We start from the raw sequence: 17,710 nt of genomic DNA, 5'->3' as shown, positions 1-17,710 counted from the left end.
ACCAAGCCAGCCCCATACCCCAGGTTCTAGTAATCTCTTAAGAATTTATTATCTGACTTACATCTTAAAACCTGATTGTACTAAATGAGAGTCTACATGTAGAAGTGTTTTTAAATATATGAAGTACTATTTGCAAAATAATATTATTTACATTTTTTAATTGCCTTTGGGGGGTGGGCAAGATTGTGAGGTTTGTGTGAGCTGACCTGGGCATCGATTTCTCTTCTTTCTCACAGTGCTTTGCCAGAGATGGTTACATAGGAGATGCTCTGTGATCGTTTGTCATAGGGAGGCTCAGTCTGCACCTAGGGGTCTGGCCTGTAGCCTAAGAATGGAGAAGGGAATGCTGAAGAGTATGGGGATGGGAAAATTGGGCAGCCTCTGAAAAATTTCTTTTCTTCTGAAATGTTTTTCTATCCTGATTTTCCATCAGCATCCTCATTAGCATTTGCATATATTTACATGTACGTGATTGTAATCACCCCCTACACGTAAGAGCATGTGCCCATGAGCTCACCTGGTGGGAAATGAACTTGAAGGAGGTGGCTCCTGGCTCAGTCCTTCTGCCTGTCTGGCGCTCAGCTGACACTGCCAGACACCAGGGTGATTCTAACTGCTGAAGGTTCGACTTGTCCTTATTCCAGACAACATCGGTTAATTTATTCCCACTGTGAGCCACTGGTTAATGAAGAAAACACTGATGTTGAAATACTAGTGAGGAGATTAAAAAACTGTAATCACTTTGCAAATTTATCTCAATGTTTTGCTCAGATCTATATGTTTTGTTATTCTGATAGATGTTTCTTGTTTTTCAAAATGTAATGTTAAAGAGGAAAAGTATGTTGATAATTATATTCTGGTTAAGCTTATATTTATTGAGAATAAGCATCAGTCACACCTAGAAAGGTGCTTGCAAACAATGGTGCAGAGTAAAAATTGCAAAAGCAAGCTCATTGAGTTATTAAAGCTGGAAATACAAAACTTACTAATGTTAGTAAAAGCAATTGTTAATCATAAAACAATTTTATTTTCATAGTTTTTTATTATTCCAGTTTTATTGAAATATAAGTCACATACCATACAATTCCCCCCATTTAAACTATATATTTTAGTATTTTTTAAAATATATTTATTCATTTAAGCAATCTTTGTACCTGAGGTGAGTCTCAAACTCACGACCCTGAGATCAAGAGTTGCATCCTCCCACTGAACCGGCCAGGGACCCCTCAGTAGTTTTTAGTAAATTCATAGAGTTGTGCAGTCGTCACTACAATGAATACATTTTTGTCACTCCAGAAAGAAACCTCATTCCTGTTCATAGTCATCCCCATTTTCTCCCAAGATACCAGCTCTAGATCACCACCAATCTACTTGTCATCTCTATGGATTTGCCAATTTGGGACATTTCATATAAATGGATTGATGTAGTGTGTGGTCTTTGGTGTCGGTCTTCTTTCATTTAGCATGATGTTTTCAGGGTTCATCCATATGTTTGCATGTATCAGCACTTCATTCCTTTTTATGGCTGAATAATGTTTCATTCTGTGAATTTTGTTTAGCCTTAGCCTTTCTCCTGTTGATGAACATTTGAGCTGTTTCTACTCTTTAGCTGTTACAAGTATTACTGCTGTGAATATTTATAGAAGTTTTTGTGTTGATACGTGTTTTCATTTCTCTTGGTTAGATACCTAGAGTGGACTTGCTGGGTCATATAGTAAATATATGTCTAACTTGGAGGAACTGTCAGACCGTTTTGCTCAGCAGCCAAACCACTTCGCCTTCCTATCAGCAACGTATGAGGGTTTCCATTTCTCCACGGTCTCACCAGTACTTCTTATTGTCAGCCTTTTGATTATAGTCATCCTCGTGAGTGTCAAGTGGAATCTCACTGTGGTATTGGTTTGCATTTCCCTGATGGCCAATGATGCTGAACATCTTTTCATGTGCTTGTTGGTCACTTGTATGTCTTTTTAGAAAATTGTCTATTTCGATCCTTTGTCCATTTTTTGATTGGATTGTCTTTCTTATTATTGAGTTGTAAAAGTCCTTTATATATTCTAGATATATAATGAGACACATGATTTGTAGAAATTTTCTCTCATTTTGTGGGTTGTCTTTTCACGTTTCCTTCATGTACAAGTTTCTAATTTTGTTAAATACAGTAGATCTATTTTTCTTTTGTTGTTTGTGCTTTTGGTGGGATAATTAAGAAGGCTTTGCATGATAAAGGTCACAAAGATTTACTCCTGTGTTTTCTTTTATCTTTCTTTTAAGAACCTTATAGTAGGGATGCCTGGATGGCTCAGTCAGTTAAGTGGCTGCCTTTGGCTCAGGTCATGATCCCAGGGTCCTGGGATCGAGTCCCGCATCAGGCTCCTTGCTCAGCAGGGAGCCTGCTTCTCCTACTGCCTCTGCCTGCCACTCTGCCTGCTTGTGCTCTCTCTCTCTCTCTCTCTCTCTCTGACAATAAAATCTAAAAAAAGAAAAAAAAACTTATGATAGTTTTAGTTCTTACATTTAGATCCATTTTGAATTAATTTTTGTGTATGGTCAAGGAAGAGATCCAGTTTCATTTTCTTTGCTTTTGGATATCCATTGTGCAATCACCATTTGTGGTAAGGACTCTTCTTTCCCAATGATTGTGGCACTTCTGTCCAAAATAAATTGACTATAAATGTGAGGGTTTATTTCTGAACTCTGTTCCACTGATCATACTTAGCCTAATACCAGTACCACATTGTTTGCAGCTTTTGAGATGATTGTGTCATTTTTGTCCTTTGTTTTATTGATGCAATATATTACTTTAATTGATTTTTGGATGTTAAACCAATCTTGCAGGCCTAGAATGAATCCCAATTCATCATAATACGTAACCTTTTCCTATATGTTGCTGGATTTTGGTTTGCTAGTTTCTTATTGAGGATTTTTCATCTAATTCCATAAGAGATATGGTCTGTTATTTTCTGTTCTTATAATGTCTTTGTCTTTGGTTTTGTTAGCTGGTTAATATTTACCTCATAGGATGAGTTGGGAAATGTTCTATTTTTTTAGAAGAATTTGTAAAGAATGAGTTAATTCTTCTTTAAATTTCTGGAAAAATTCACCAATAAAGCCATTTGGGCCTGGGCTTTTTCTTTGTGGGAAGTTATAAAATTACTAATTCAAGGGGTGCCTGGGTGGCTTAGTGGGTTAAGCTTCTGCCTTCAGCTCAGGTCATGATCTCAGGGTCCTGGGATCGACCCCACATTGGGCTCTCTGCTCAGTGGGGAACCTGCTTCCCCCTCTCTCTCTGTTTGCCTCTCTGCCTACCTGTGATCTCTCTCTCTCTGTCAAATAAATAAATAAAATCTTTTTAAAAATTACTAATTCAATGTCTTATTATAAGTCCATTCAGATTTTCTATTTCTTCTTGAACCAATTTTGGTAGTCGGGGCCTTTCTAGGGATTCTTCCATTATATCTAAGTTATCTCATTTGTTGGCATACAGTTGTTCATGTTATTTCATTATAATCCTTTTTATATTTGTAATATGGGGACACTGACATTGCTCTTTTGTTCCTGATTTTAGTTACTTGAGTCTTTTTTTCTTTATCAGTCTGCTAAAGGTTTGTCAATTTTGTTGATCTTTTCAAAGAACTAAATTTTGATTTTGTTGATTTTCTCTATTCTTCTACTTATATTTCGTTATTTTCTGCTCTAATCTTTATTATTCCCCTCCTTTTTTTTTAAGGCTTTTAAAATTTATTTAGAGAGAGAGAGAGCATGTGAGTCGGGGGAGGGGCGGAGGAAGAGAGAGAATCTCAAGCAGACTTCATGCTGAGTGCAGAGCCTGATGCAGGGCTTGATCTCTTGACCCTGAGATCATGACCTGAACTGGTATCAAGAGTCAGATACTTAACCAAGTGAGCCACCCAGTTGTCCCTCCCCTCCTTCTTTGGATTTCATTTGCTCCTAAATATTTCTTAATTTGCTCTATGCCCCTTAAATAGTTTTCAGAGACTTTAAAAGGTTAATTTTTAATAATCTTTATTGGTTATTTTCCTGGAGAGTGAGACCATGGATCTTTTTTTTTTTTTTTCAAGATCTTATTTATTTGAGAGAGAAAGTGCAAGAAAGCACAAACGGGGCTGGTGGGGGGAAGAGTGGCAGAGGTAGAGGGAAAAGCAGACTCCCTGTGGAGCGGTGAGCCTGACACGGGGCTTGATCCCAGAACCCTGCAGTCATGACCTGAGCCGAAGGTAGACACTTAACCCACTGAGCCACCCAGGTTCTCCAACCATGGAGCTCCTTACCCCATTATTTTAGAAGTGGCACTCCCATATTTTATTTTAAATATGTTCAGTTTCAGAAATATTATAGCATACATGTAGATAAATCATCTTTTTCTTAAATAATTGACTGAAACTAAATTGTATAGCAAGATTTCTTTTTAAATGGGCAACAGTAAGAATTTTTCTTTTATATTATAAATAGTATTAAAGATTATATTCAAATTTAATGTTGCTGTAAATTTTTAGTAGTATACGTCACAAAAAAATCCCTAGCATATCAAACCTGTGATACCATAGATATTAGTTAGGAGAGGTTGAAATTTTTTCAAATGAGTTACTTTAAAAGTCCAGTTAAAAGTTGCTATTAAGTAAATAATAGTATAGGTGGAATGCAGATATTTTAAGAATCCTATGTGTGGGCCTTGAAGGACTAAATTGTGCAGAACACTGGAATTTGGTCCCAGCAGTGAAGTGAGAAAACATATGGGGACTGAGCCTCCACAGGCTTACTAATGGCAATCTCGGACAACAGTAGAGGCAGCGCCAGAAACTGGCCTCCTGACCAGGGTTCAACCCCACTAGGAGGAGCTAAGGCCAAGTGTTCGGACCTAGTGACTGCAGAGAGAATCTCTAGCCTAAGACCTAAGAGCCATTTATTTGAAATCTGATCAAGGTTCTCCATTTGCTGTTTTATCTGTTTGAACTAAAATCAGCAACAAGAGTATGTGTGACCAAATTGCCACCCTGCAGCCAGCCTTGGCCAGGAGTTCTACTTTCTAAGAGGATTAAATGGTAAATAGATAGTTTCAGAAAGTTTTTCTATCAAGTACATAACAGGGGGAAAAAAAATTGTAGAGACAGTTGTAACATTACCATTTCTGGGCCTTTAAATTTTTTAAATTTGGTTTTATTTGTATAACCACGGTTGAGTTTCTGCCAGAAAACCATTCATCCTATGGAAATTCCAACCATTTTTATTATTGCCACTCTATTTTATTATATTCTGTTGCTTTACTAATTTGGGTGCTTATTGTTGAGAGTAACAGACTTGATTAAGGTCACTTTTAATAAAAACAGGACCGCATTTCACCTTATCCACATGAAAGATACTCCTGAGTCCCCACTCTCCTAAACTTTTTGGTATCTGCCTGTTTTCACAGTGGCAAGATATCCTCAAAACCTAATTGATCTTCATTATCTCTGGCTAATCAGGGGCCTCATGGTCACACCTAAATTATTCGCATTTCCTTGTGGTGATTTCATTGCCTTTGTAGAAAGATCCCTCCTTTTAAACAAAGAAATCTGACTGACATTATAGTGGGCTTAAAAATTATCTTTCAGTTTCAGTCCTTTTCAATTCACAAATGAATAAGATATTACACTGAACAATTCCTTCAAGCACATTACAATTTTCAACATTAGAATAGGTTCCAATGAATCTAAATGAAAAGGAATTTTAAATTAGAAAGAAAAGTAAGGGCTACGGATGTAACAAGCTAGAGGGAAAAAAAAGGATGGGATGATGGGATGCTTTTTTTCTGGACAACTCTGATTTTTAAAAAAATATTTATTTATTTATTTATTTAATAAAGAGAGATAGAGAGAGCACTAGTAGGCAGAGCAGCAGGCAGAGGGAGAGGGAAAAGCAGGCTCCCCACTGAGCAGGGAGCCTGATATAGGACTGGATCCCAGGACCCTGGGATTGTGACCTGAGCAGATGCTTAACCAACTGAGCCACCCAGGTGTCCCTGAAAACTCTGATTTTTATAAATATTTACATTTATTTTTATTTACCTTTTTATACTACTAGTATAGAACCAGACACTTCATCCTTTCAGAGCGCCGTCCCCCCCCCGCCCCCCGCCCGCCAAAGGAAAGGGATAAAAGACAATAGCCTTAATTTACTGGAGGACAAGTTTAGTTTAACCTAAAAGAAAAATTGCCCAAAGGTACAATTAAGTTTGCTTCCAACAGTGTCTTCCTTGAGATGTGACGACTTCCTTCTCAGACAGTAGACTTAAATGGTCTCTGTGTTGGGTCAGCCCTTCCAAGAGCCTTGGCCTCAGAGAATTAATTCATTCCTTGAATCTTTTAAATGGGGCTTGCCTATCAAGATCCTTCTTTTTTTTTTTTTTTTCAGATTTTATTTATTTATTGACAGAGAGAGACAGAGCGAGAGAGGGAACACAACCACGGGGAGTGGGAGAGGGAGAAGCAGGCTTCCTGCCAAGCAGGGAGCCCAATGCAGGGCTCGATCCCAGGACTCTGAGATCATGACCTGAGCCAAAGGCAGATGCTTAACAACTGAGCCACCCAGGTGCCCCAAGATCCTTCTAAAACAATAGGATTTGGTTCAGGGGTCTTCCTTGGACCTGCCACATTTAGAGTTAGCCTGATTAGTGGTTAAGAATAGATTTTGGAGTGAGACTTCCTGGTTCAAGTGTGTGTGACATTGGACACAGTCTCTCTGTGACTCAGTTTTCTCATCTGTAGGGTTGGGAAAATAACCAGTATTCATGTTACCTATAAAGATTAAATGGCTTAAGTAAATGAGTAAAGTGCTTTGGAATACTGCCTGGCACATGATAAGTGCTGTAGAAGTATTAGCTATTAGTGTTATTATGTAGGTTAAGAACCCCTCTTCCTACAGGACCCTCATTCACTTGTTCATTCATTCATTCATCTATTCATTCACCTGCTCCTCATTGAGCACCCTGCCACTCTCACTATTTCGCTAGCTCTTGCTCAGGATGAACTAGGGATGTCATGAACAAGGGCATTTCCCCACTTTCTTTGTATCCTGTCTCCTCCCAGTGACTGGCATTTAGTGAGTGCTCAGCTCTGACATAAATGAGGGTTGACCTCATGTTTTCAAGGGTGATCTGATACCAGAGAACAGTGGTTCTAATTTTTAAAGCATAGGTATTCTAGGTTCACCTGAAAGTGTCAAGGATGAGAACCGAGTGTAGTTATATCGATCCAATGTGATTTTGGATTAACTTGGATTTTAGCCTGTGATTTTTCTAGTGTTTGCCTTAGTATACACATTAAAACAGTAACTAAAACTCTGGAATGTGCTGTGACTTTTTCTCAACTTTTGAAGAAATTAATCCTTTCACTAAAGCCAGGAACCTAAAGGTCTTGGAACTGCCCAGACACATCCTGAAATTTATAAGCAAGAAAAATACGAGCTCCGAAGACGATAGCCCACGCCTCTCCTCCAAATTCAGATTGTCCAAGAAATGCTTGTGATTGGGAAGAGACCACGCTTTAGAATCCTCAAGAATAACGATCACAGCATGGTTCAGTAAACTAGCAATAACACATACCAAATATAGAGACCATATATTGTGTCATATACTGTATGTGTGTAAGAATGCCCAGTGCTTGCCTACTGTAGTAGAGTGTTAATGAAAATAGTATTTCCATCACCAAGGGGTTAAAGTTCTTATGGGGTCAAGAACCAGGAGTGGAATCACAGTATCTAAAATCTGAGCTGTAAACATTTTGAGCTTATTTTTTATGGTCTGCCCAGAAATGGGTTGAGTTGTGAAGGTTATTTAGCCTTCTAGCATTTAGACAAAATTGAGAAATATCATATATTTGAAAAGCAAAATAAAATATCTTGTTGAATAACCACATTGAATATTTTAAACATTAAAGTATTTGCTGTGTTTTTATGTAGAATATGTGTATATTTTACCTGAAATGTGAAGAGGGTAGAGTAGAGCATTTCTCCGACACCTTGAAAGGGCCTTCCCTTGAGGATGACGGGGCAGTTTCATGAAGGCACCATCCATAAGTCTTGTTGCTAAGGAAAACAGTTTGGGAGGGGCCACTGGAAGAATGCATGCAACCAAAGTAGAAAGTTGTTTCCAGAACCCCAGTGCCAAGACTCTGAATTTCCTGGTATCTGTCTCTTTCAGTTAACAGGGAGGCTGGGGAGGACATAATGGCGGGGCCATGTTCATGGAGTGGACTGAGGGCATCTTCATAATTCTGTCTTTAAGAAGAGTCTGCTCATGGCACTTGAGTTTTTCCAGAAGGCAAAATTAGAACTCTTTCTTAACATATAATATCCATAAGTCCTCAAGGACTTCCAGAGTTTTTATGAAGAATGCCAAATATCCTAGAATTATATTTCAACACCAGAGACTGTTTTAACATAAGCTAGTTTAGCTTCACCATTACTGTGAGTCCCAACAACAGTGTCTACCCCTCCTACTTTTTCTAAGAGGTGTGGGTGGGTCAGTGTCAGCCCATCAGCACTAGCCGGGAGGACAGCCAGAAGCACCTGGCCTGTGGTACCAGGCCCTGCCTTTATCCCAGGAGGGCAGCGTGTGATTTCACACACACGCGCACACAAAGGCATGCATGTGGAGTACCACTGTTTAAAATCATTATTGAGTAGCAGCTGCTGGGGCCCTAAACAGGAGACCTGGATTCTACCCTCATTTCCTTTGCGTGGTGTGCACAAGTCACGAATTCTTCAAGCCCCAGTTTGCTCATTTAATCTGAATGAGGAGTTTGAATGAGTCCAAAGTATCAGAAGAAACTTTGATGTGCAGGTGAATCACCTGGGGTTTTTGTTCAAATGCAGACTCTGGTTCAGGGCAGGATCCAAGATCCTGCATTGCTAACCGATGCGGAAGTTCCCTGGACCAGTTTGAGGGGTAAGAGTTCAGAGATGACGTCTTAGTCTGTCCTCCAAGTACCCTGCACAGGTATTCTTAGCTTCATTTTACAGCTGAGGAAGCAGGGGCTTAGCTCAAGCTGACACAGTCAGATGGCAGGACTGGTACTCCAACTTGGGTCTAACTGGCCTCGGATTTTAGCCACTATAAAAACTTCATATTGCCTCCTTTTTTTTTTTTTTCCTGGGGCTTGGAAGTGTAGCTGCAGTTTTCAGAGGTGTGTAACTCACTTCGTAAGGAGTAGCTTAGCCATTATAAAAATCTATACCACCATGAACGTAGAATAATACATAATTTTTTTTTCCATTAGAAGAAAAAATATTATGGTGGGAGAGATACTGTGTAAGATAAATGCCAAAATCCGTTAATACAGGGAGTATTGTTGCATATTAGGAAGCTATGTAAGGCTATTCGATTTAGACTAATTTACTTAATAAGCTTTTAATCCGCCTTGTCAGCTTGCTAGTTCCATCGTATTGCATATTTTTATATTTGCTGACATTTCTACCAGCAACGATGGGGGTATCAAGCACTGTGGTTGGAGGATATGCAAAGTGTTCATATTCCTACAGAAAAACATTACTGTTGCTTTGCTTTTCTGTCTTTTCTTTTCTTTCCTTTTCTTTTCTTTTCTCTTTTCTTGTCTTGTCTTTTCTTTTCTTCTTTTCTTTTTTTAAGGCAGAGAGAGAGCATGAGCAAGCCGGAGGTGGAGAGGGAGACAGAATCTTAAGCAGGCTCCATGACCAGCACGGACCCCAATGTGGGACTTCATCTCATGATCCTGAGATCATGACTTGAGGCAAAATCAAGAGTCCAGTGCTTAATGGAGCCACCCAGGTGCCCCCCTGTTGCAATTTTTAAGCCCTAAGCATGCATTAGTAAATTATTCCATGCCATAGGCTGATGTCCATAAATATCAAACCGTTACTATGTTTTGAGTCTGCAGGAGTCAGCATTCTTTTAAAATCCTCATTCATGACTTAAAGCATTGCAATCTTACTGAAAATAAACCGTTTTGTTTTCTAAAGGCCAAATTCCAGGACTTACCTTTTATGTGGAAAACTTCACGTCAGAGCAGAATTTTACAGCATAGTTATAAACCTCAAAGAATAGGAATTTGTAACGGGCAGGGCCATTGATTCTTAATAGCAGTCACATTAACAAGTATACAAGACACATAAAATGGTTCCAAGAGCCTCTGGCAACGTGTGGAGATACAGGATCTTTAACGTGGACTTGCAATTTAGTGCCTAAAAGGAATTGGGCGGTCAGGCTCTAAAAATCCAATCATCGATCTGGTGAGATCTTTGGTTCATTCAGGGACCTTTAGTTTGGATCGTTGTAAGTTCACTGCCCATTGAGCAGAGTGGGGTAGGTAGGAACTTCTGAGTCAGTCTGCCCAGGGTTCTGACCCCAGAATCCCAGCTTGCCTCTTAGCAGCCAATTTGACCTTGGGCAAAGGACTTACCTTCTCTGAGCCTCAGCTTTCTCCTCTAGAAAGTGGGAATAAGAAAACATGCCTCACAGGGTTGACATGAAGGTAAAAAGATATACGGCACTTGAAAGTGCCTAGAACACAACAGATCTTTAGAAATGTTTATAAATGCTAATTTTCTGCTATGTAACCATTATAAAAGTATAACTATATTTATATTATAAATTACAAATAAAATTTAATATATACATATTTAATAAAAATAAATAATAAATATTAACATAAATATTAACATAAACATTAACATAAACAAGTAAAAATTATAAATATGTACTATTATAAAAGTATGGTATATTTATCTGTGAAAGTTTGTGTTGTGAGTGGGATACCTGTTGAGTGGTGGGGAGAGATAGCAGGGCCTGGCCAAAGAGCCCATGGTGGTGATTAAAGCCAAGGATGGAGGCAGGCAAGGTGCTAACCCAGGTTATATGTGACAGAGAAAGATTCTGTATAGCGGAGCATCCCTCTAACACCCAGAGGTAGTTTCTGAAGCTAATGAGCCCTGAGTAGCCCCTGAGCTAAAATCTCCTGCCCTGTGCTATCTCTTTTGGCCGTTCAGGTCACAGATACTCCCAGTCACCTCGGCTTGTCCCATTCAGATGGGGCTGGAAGCCAATCCTTAGAGCTTGTTCAGTTCCTTAAATAAGGAACTACCTACACATAGCCCCCAAGACAAGTTCAGCCCTACAGTAAATGCTTGTCTGTCAGATTACGTTCGAGGTCCACCGTATTTCCTCCGAAGGTCTTGAACCACTTAGTAAATATTTGTCAGATGAACTGATGAAATGAAGGCCTTTATAGAGGAAACCTGAAGATATTGGTAGAGTAGGTCTACGCAGACAAAGGCTCTTCAGGTCCTTGTTGCTGTTAACAGACCCTGTGAAAATGTCTATCATAGGCGATCCTTCCTTGCATCATCTCCAAGGCCTCTGGTGTACACAGGGAAACCACATACAGCTCTGGGACATTTTTTTTTTAACTACTAGCAAAAGCAGTTAGCCCATCAGAGTACTCATTTGAAAGATGCATATTTAAAGACAAGGAGGGAGGAAAGCATTCTTAAATGCAAATGGCTTTTTACACTCTTTCCTACTTTCGTGTTTTTGTTCCGCAGACTAGTCTCTTCCCACACCCTTCTGCTGTGTATGCTGCCATTTTCTCTGAATTAAAGGAAGAGAAATCTTGGCACCTATCAATTAAAAAGCCCCAATGTCTCACATGCCATCATGGCCGACTCGAAGGAGGTGTTGATCAGGGCACAAACCCCTGGCTTCTGGGCATCCCCAGTCTGACCTCTGTGCCTTCTTCCCAGAGTCCTCAGGCCAGTCCTTCAAAAGAAATAGAACAAAAATAAGGCCACCACGGGGTGATTTAGCCTTTAGGGGGTGCTGAAGATTGGTGATATGCTGGTGTTAAGCCAGCAGCGTGGAGGGTAGGGGGCTGTGGTAAACACGCAGCCAACCAGGAGCGCAGCTCCCATCCAGCAGGGAGCTGCACCAGCCCACAGTGGGGTCCAGCATGTGTTTTGGTCAACATTTTGAAAACAAGGCACATCCATACAGTCAAAGTCTTTGAAAGTGATTTTTAAATAGATTAAATGTTGAGAACAATTAAACAGAATGAACAAGGAGTTTAAATAAGATTGACCCCCTCCACATCCCCCCCCACTCCCTGCCCAAATATGCAGCAATAAGGAGGCCAGCCAAACAAAATAAGTGTGTTAAGGCAGAGTGGAATACAATGCAGCCATCAAAGGTGAAAAATGTGTTGGTTTTTTTTGGGGGGTACCTGATAGGTCTCTTTCCTAATGTTGAACCCCAAAGTGGGCTATTTGGAACCATTTCAAAATGCAGGTATAATCCTTAATAAGTGGCAGAACTGAATTTTCATCATGTTGACTAACATTTTCATGATACTGACTAAATCCCTAATTTTTAAAAATGGACTCTCGTGGCAGTCGTATGCAATCTTGTGAACATTCTCTTTTAAGGACTTGATTTCAGAATGATCCTGTCCCTCTGACTAAATGGACGAGAAAGTGCCACCCCCAGATGGCAAGGACCTGGGACTGTAGGGACAAAGGAGAGCCAAAGACCAGCAGGGCCGTCTGAAGCTTGATGCTTTGTGGTGCGGGCTCTTCTCTGAGGAGGGTCCCCAGCCCTGATGGCCACACCCCAGCCCAGTCTCCAAAGCCTCACCCTCTTCATTCACCCAGCCGTGTGACTGAGGTGACATGGGGCGGGGAGGGGAAGTAGAACAAGAGAGGAGAGTTATGTTTTAAATTTGGAAATTGCTCAAGAAAAATCAGGCTGTCTTGACTGGCACATGCAAATGTACGCAACTGTTAATTTTCTTGCTGAAATTCCCATTTCCTTTATCCCCATGAAATCTCTGAAAAATCTTCTTGATGATTCTTTTGTTCCCTCCCTTCCCTTTTGCCCCCTCCCCCAGTATTTAAAACTTGAAATCGTGATGACTTCTGGCCATCCTGAGGACCGGGTGGGGACATCAGGCCCAGGACACTGCTGCGGGCCCCAGGTGACACGCCGGGGCCGACAGCAGGGACGGGCTGCTGACGTAACTGTCTTCGTTTCTAATGCTGGTGGTAACCAACGGCGTTTAGTTTTGCTTTGACAACTCCTCCTACAGCCAAAACTATTGTTATGGCCCACATGTCATTGCTATTTCTCCTAAACAAGGAAAAACAAAGACTATTCTGGGCATAGAGCGGGGCTTGGGCTGGGGTTATTTGCAACATTACCACAGCGTGCTGTCCTTTTCACTGTGGCCGCACTGTGATTTTTCTGAAAAGTGCTGCAACAGACGCACAGCCTTAAGTCTTTTCACGCAGCCCCAGGGGCATCAGAATACACTGGAGGTGTTTGCACACACCTACGAAAAACCGCCTAGACCTCGGGGGAGACAGAGACTGCGGTTTGCACAAAATGATCCAGGAAAAAGCGCCCTCCTGAGAGCTATCTCTGCTCTACCATTCCGATGCTTTTCTCTCATTTTGGAACCTCGTAAAACTAAAACCGCCTAGTAGGAAGGGCAGAGTCCTGACTTGACAACATCTCTGTGGGTGTGTTTTTGCCACCCTGCTTTGAGAAGCAGAGGGGAAAGAAGAGAAGGGGGAAGGGCTGGTGGGGAAGTGAGAGCGGGAGGGGGAGAAGCTAAGTGTTTCCTGCTGTGGTTATGACTTTGCCAGTTGCCAGTGCACGGCTTCACTGCGAGAGCTATGTGAACTGCTTCCATCAGTTAGAGAGAGACTCTGGGGAGAGGAGGATCCCGAGGAACAGCCTGCAGCCTGGCTCCCGGTGTTGAGAGACGCTGTGGGCACTTCAAGCCAGGACGTGCTCTCGAAGCTGGCTCCACAGCGAGAAGCCTGAGTAGCTAAGCCTCCCCTACCCGTTTGCACGAGCTGCTTGGGTAAGCTCTCTCTACATTTCTCCAACCTTGAAAGCTTCTATCGGGGATCAAGGGAAGATATGCCGTATTGAGATTTGTAGATCTCCCCCTGCCCCGCTCTCTGCCTTACCGGCTTTGATATTTGCCTGTTAAAAAGATTATGGAATGCAACAGAACAAGGCAGTCTATCTGCATTCTGCTCGTCTGTGTGCCTAACATGTCCCACGTGAAGCCAAATGTGAGACATACAGACGAGTCATTGCTGTCCGTTGCTGTAGACAACACTGGGTGTTCAGCTGCTCGCGCAATCGGAGACCCTGGACTTATTAACCTGCTCTGTGACACCACCGGCTTCCTGCCGCAGAGCTCCTGATTTGTGTGGATGGCCGTTGGTAACCAACTGGTAGCCCCGGTCTGCGGTCAGAGCCACGGCATTTGAGTTTAGCACCTGGGCTGGGCCCCGCTGGTACAGTAGAGAGAGACAGACAGAAGCGCGCGCGCACACACACACACACACACACACACACACACACAGACACACACACACACACACACACACACTCACACCCCACGCTGGCTATAACTGCAGCTCTGAGCTGCCTAAAGAGGAGATTGCCTGAAGCTGAAGGGATGCTTTGAACTTGGGGGCGGGGGGGCTGCATCACTGTTGGACTCCCCCTTGCAAAGGACCCGATTATGTCCAGGGACCACCTGAACAACAGCACACTGAAGGAAGCCCCGTTTAAAGACCCGTTCTTGAAAACAGGTACACTTTCAAAGGCCAGCTGCGGGTGATGCCTGTTCTCTGGGGTTTGTGGTGGTGGTTCTTGGAGTTTGGGCTGAGGACAGAGTTGAGAAGAGCAGAAGCTCTTTCTCAAGAAGTTTGTATCTACCCAAGAAGGGTCTGTCCGCTCTGAGAACTCTTCAGGGCTCGACTCTTTGGAGGAAGATGTACTTTAGGCTTTTTCGTCTTCTTTCTCATCTGCGATCAGTTTGTTCCTGCTGGAGATGCTATACATGAATACACAGGTTTGCTGCTTTGGAGTTTTGTTTTTTCAAAAATGTTCTATACAGGAGACTAACTCTCCCCCCACCCCCGGAAAGTCTATTACTCACTGCTAGACTCATGGGTGTTTTGTTTTGTTTTTTCTACCCTGAGTCGTTGCAAACAGCATTGAAAGAAAAGATGTGTTTCTCAGGATGTGGGTGGTTTACTGGGTTGTTTCTCAGGTCACCCATCTAGTAACAGTAGACCTTAGAAAAGCCAACTGTGACTCTGAGAGAGAGACTGTGAGAGACAGGCAGAGGCGGCTAGCTAGGGAGCTTTCAGAAACCAGAAACTGCTCTTAAATGTGAAGAAGACGGTGACTTGTGCATCTGTATATGTTTCTGATACGTTTACCTAAATTAATAATGTGGGGGTGGCATGGGGGCAGTTTTTAAATGAAACCTATAGAGGGAATTGTGGGCTTATGTATGTGGTTCTTTTTTTTTTTTTTTTCCATTTATAACGCAGTGGAGGGATAGACTTTGAAAAGGTTTGTAATTACACTTACTCCTAGGCTGTGTTTTCAGAAAATCCTGTCAATCATCTTTGATTGGAACATATTTAGCTAGATTTCTTTCTGAAGAGATCATGAGACTCTAGATTCTAAAATGCATGAGGGAAAGTTGTATGGAATGAATGCTTGGACCATAGTTATTTAAAAAGATGTTATTCTAGCTGGATGGACCCGCAGTGTCCACATTGTAGGGATTCAGTAGTCAGTCAACTCATATGCTCACTGCTCCTTGCCTGCCAGTGTCATTAAAGGCACCTGGCTTTGGGCTCGGGTCAGGCAGGTGTGGGCCACACCTTCTGCTCAGAGAGCCCCACGCCATTTGACTGCACTCTGCTTTCATCTCTCCTCGTAGATTTCGCAGGTATCATTTCCCACATTTATTTTCATGTAAAACATTTTATATACATATATTAACAAAAATGGGATTCTGTAAACAGGTAACGTATAGCAACCAAAAGGTTCTTTTTCCAGTGACAGTCCACACTGCCTAGAATAGTAATAGTCAAACAATTTTTAGGAACTATGAAAACCTTTGGGAAACTTCATCACTGAAGTCACTAGGAAATGTCTGGTGGACTATGGTTCTGTGCTAGACATTGTTAAAAGCAGATTAGGCAACTGGGACCCTTCCTTCTACGGATTTCTTTAGCAGTTTATCTAAAATGAACACAAACTTTGTGTGAGTCGTGTGCTGCCTCCTGAGAATTCTAAAGAAGATCAGGGTACTATCCCAGAGATGAGTCCATGATGAAGAAGACCAGAAAATGGGCGCTATGAGTGATAAGTCCTATGACAAGGTTCTGGGAGCCTTCGAAGGGAGCCATCATCAAGTAGTTAGGAAAGAGCTTCTTAAGGAAGATAAAGCCTAGGAGGAGAAGCCACATTGGCCTGTCTCTGGGGGGTTGTTCTTTTCCTCTTCCTTTGTTCTACTTGTTTTAGGTTGGATTGGAAGAGTCAACCCACCCAAGGAAAAGAACATTCAAAATATATAATCTAATCATTATGATTATAGCTTTTACTGTTTTGCCTTCTGAGCTTCAAGCTGTGAAGTTATTCATCTAACAGGCTCAATTTTCCCCCCTCAACCATGGTGTTTAATGAGTGTGAATTTTCATTCAGCCATTAAAGTCTCCAAGAGTATTTTTAAACAAGCAGTTCACAACCTTGAGGCAATCATGGTCCGTGTAGATTTCAACTCCTGCCCCCACCCATCTTCCTGCCCCCTTTGCCCAGTCTCTGTAGGACCGGGGAAAGGATTTACCAGCCTTTAGGAACACTCAGCGCTTTAAAAGTGTCACAGAGCCATAAATAGAGAGTAAGACACCCTCCAAGGCTGCCATCTTCTCACCACACCCACTGTGCCCAAGAGGACAAAGAGTAAGGAGATGCAGATACTCAGTCGCTAGCCCAAGCCATGGTAGAGACCTAGGAAAGCTCCTGGGAGAGAGGGGCTGCCCAGAATAAGCCTGGGTGGCAGCTAGCCACAGTCTCTGTATTCCCAAGGGACTGTAGCACTTGGGGAGAAAAGTGGAGTGCTGTCATTTGTTAGACTGGGAGAGGTCCTTTGCTGTGATGTGTAGGGATCTGTGGAAAGCATTCAGCCCTTTCAGTGACATTCCAGTATTCTACATGGCAACTTTCCTGAATGCTGGCTGCCAAGATATTTCCTTGTCTGGGTGAAAGGAGGGGGCTGATGGGAGGCTCAGACTTTGCCCCTCCACCCCATTTTTAGGGTCCATAAGGGCATAAATTACACATCTGGAGCTTTGTAATTAAACATCTAGAAAACAGGACTCCTGGGAAGGATGATATATTAATGGAGGAAAGACCAAGTGGAAGATGGTGTTAACCATCCCACAAATAGAAATGAGTGTTATATTAGGAACCCAAGGTGGTAGAACCATGCTTCCCCAGAGTTCTTTAAAAATAGTACAGACATTCATGCCTCTAGTATGAGTCAGTTTAGTTCTCCATTGAACCAGAGAATAGACCAACAGGTCTCACACAGTTTCCTCCGTTCTTGTAATTCTCTACTGCACAGCCTGGCATTTCTTGGGGATGTTTCTATAAAAATAGAAGGATGCCATCATCACCATCATCGCTGTCACTGTTTCATAGTAATAAAATAAGGTGCTGTGATGCCTTCCTGTAAGTTTTAGGCTAAATTTATTATAAAATTTCTGGTGTTGGGATTGCGATGACTCATCCATTATAACATCGTGAACTACAGCCCCATGAAAGGAGGGGGAGTGTGAAAATTTGACTGTGGCCTAAAATTAT

At 41.8% G+C, this 17,710-nt stretch overlaps 1 protein-coding gene across 4 annotated transcripts in view; it reads left to right on the top strand.

The window, feature by feature from the left end:
* The window catches only part of LOC111142742 (low density lipoprotein receptor class A domain containing 4), a 431,898-nt gene that overhangs the window by 385,202 nt on the left and 28,986 nt on the right, over positions 1-17,710 (top strand). The window contains exon 1 of one of the 4 annotated variants that reach the window (XM_022496039.1): positions 13,854-13,889. The exons of the other annotated variants lie outside the window; for them this stretch is intronic. The gene's annotated coding sequence lies outside the window, so the exon portion shown is untranslated. Of the gene's footprint in view, positions 1-13,853; positions 13,890-17,710 lie in introns of those variants that run through there. 4 annotated transcript variants of the gene reach the window in all.

The sequence above is a fragment of the Enhydra lutris genome, unplaced genomic scaffold (assembly GCF_002288905.1).
Source record: "Enhydra lutris kenyoni isolate GAN:26980312 unplaced genomic scaffold, ASM228890v2 scaffoldscaffold8, whole genome shotgun sequence".
NCBI classification, from domain to species: domain Eukaryota; kingdom Metazoa; phylum Chordata; class Mammalia; order Carnivora; family Mustelidae; genus Enhydra; species Enhydra lutris.
The sequence above is the reverse complement of the archived record's forward strand: the minus strand, read 5'-3'. Positions and strand labels throughout refer to the sequence as shown.